At 53.9% G+C, this 2,300-nt stretch overlaps 1 protein-coding gene across 1 annotated transcript in view; it reads right to left on the reverse strand.

The window, feature by feature from the left end:
• The window catches only part of PANX1 (pannexin 1), a 53,392-nt gene that overhangs the window by 46,241 nt on the left and 4,851 nt on the right, over nucleotides 1-2,300 (reverse strand). The gene's annotated exons all lie outside the window — the stretch shown is intronic.

Consider the following 2,300-nt stretch of genomic DNA (forward strand, 5'->3'; position numbering starts at 1 on the left):
CCGCAAGGAGCCGAGGCACCGCGTTGCAGCTGCCCGGCCTCCGAGTCGCGTCCTGCAACGCTGGAGGCTGCGAGCTCCCCGGGCGCTCTCCCCTCTGCCCCCCCCTCCCCGACACCAGCGCACGGATCTGGGCGCTGGCCCAGTAACTGGCCAGTGGGGCTGTTTTCAGGGGGGCTCCTCTGCTCGTCTGCCTGCAGGTGCGGTGCCCTGAGTGTCTGGGCTGCCGCTGCCAGTCCCCATGGCTTCAGTGCGCGCCAAGAAAGCTGCCATGTGAGGACCGTGCAGGCCCAGGCGGTATCACTGCAGCCTGTGAAACTGCATCTTGGCTACCCCAGGTTAATGCCAGGGAGGGTATGTGTGCCCACACTCACTGGCAACGTGTAGTGGGTGCACGTGCACCCTCTGCAAAAAGGCAGTGCCAGCAGCGCCTGTGGGCAGTCGCCACTCGCCACCCCCACCCTTGCCACTGACACCGCTGGCAGTGTATGCGGGCAGTCCACGAGCACTGCTGGCCACTGCTGACGCTATCTGCAGGCAGTCACCGACCAGTCAGCGCCCATCGCTGACACCGCCGCAGCTGCCTGCAGGAGCTCCCCGCTTGCCACCTCACGCTCCCACCGCCAACAGCACCGCCGCCACCTGTCCCCCCATGCCCACGCTACAGTCGCACTTTGGGTGGCAGTATAAACACAGAGGTATTAGCCCTGGTAGTCTGAAGTCAGGCAGGAAGCAGGGTAGATTTGCATCCTATAGACCAGTGGTTCTCAAACTTTTTTTTTTGGTGGACCACTTGAAAATGGCTGAGGGTCTCGCAGACCACTTAATAAACTTTTTAATCGAAGCACACAACTCCTATTTTAATATCAGTAGTCTTACCTTACAAGTACAGATATTCTCAATTGTTCTACAACCTTTCTGCAGATTACCTGAATGGAGCTCACAGACCAGTGGTGGGCCACGGACCACTGTTTGCGAACCTCTGCTGCAGACCAATGATTCTCCACCAGGAGATCAGGGTTCCTGGGGTAGCATGAGATCTTCTGAAGGGTGCGTTGAGGTGTGAGGAGATAAGTACAGGCTCAGGCTTGCCTCCGTGGCTGCTGCCTGCACCCTTTGCCAGGAGCCCCTGCCGTGGATGCAAATAAATTAGTTTTTGAAGAGTCGTGCTGCTCAATTCACAGGCAGTATGGAGATGCCTCGAGTCAAAAAAGGTTGAGACACACTGTTGTAGATTAACTAAATCAGAGATGCATAGCATAAGCTTTCATAAGCAGTGGTTTCACTTCATGAGATGCATTTTCAGCAGGGATAGGAAAGTATCTGTTACCATACAAAGCACTGGTGAGACCTCTCATGGAAGGCTGCATACAATTCTGGTCACCCTGTTCAAGAAAAACAAATTCAGACAGAAAAATCAGGAGAATGTAATGTCTGTTTTACAAAAGACGACAAAAAAACCTGCTGCTTTGTTCAAGTAAAATGAAGGCGGGGGGGGCGGTGTATGTTTGCTTCCTATAAATACATTATGGGGAGTAAATGCCAGGGAGAGATGTAAGCCAAAGAACAAACAAAGGTTACCAGAGATGTATAGCATAAGCTTTTGTTAAACAGATGGCTTTACTTCATCAGGTGAAGCACTGAATGAGGTAAAGTGATCTGTTTAACACAAGCTTATGCTATGCATTTCTGGTTTTGTCAGCCTGTAAGGTGCAAATCTACCCTGCCTCCATATCCTGCCTGTAACTGTGGGATAACTGTTTATTTGTACATGGGAAAAATGGAAAATTCCTCCATCTAAACCAGGGGCAGGCAAAATATAGCCCACGGGCCATATCCAGCCCATCAGGCAATTCCATCCAGCCTGTGGGGACCTTCCGTAAGCCTGGCCCTGGGCTGCCCCTCTGCAAGCTAGCACCTCCATGCAAGAGATGTGGCTCTGGTTGCTAAATAACCATCCCCCAACCCAGCCTGGCCTGGCCCATGCCAGCCCCAAGGTGTCAGTCCCATAGTTGTTTCCCAGCCTTCCTCCTTCAAGTGGGAATTCAGGTAAGGGCCCTACCAGGCCAGGGGCCAGAGACTCCCATTGAGGGGTAAAAGGGGACAGGAGTACGGGGAGCTGCATGCTATGGGGCCAGGCTGGGCAGGCATTGCATGCTGCAGGAGGGCCAGAGTTTGCACTGTGGGGCTGGCCCTGTACACTGCCACTATGTGCAGTCAAGGACTCTGGATGGAGTTGTGCATTATGGAGCGGGGTGGGACTGGCCCCGCATGCTGCTCTTCTGTGCAGCCAGGGACTTCAG

The sequence above is a fragment of the Alligator sinensis genome, unplaced genomic scaffold (genome assembly GCF_000455745.1).
Source record: "Alligator sinensis unplaced genomic scaffold, ASM45574v1 scaffold116_1, whole genome shotgun sequence".
NCBI lineage: Eukaryota > Metazoa > Chordata > Crocodylia > Alligatoridae > Alligator > Alligator sinensis.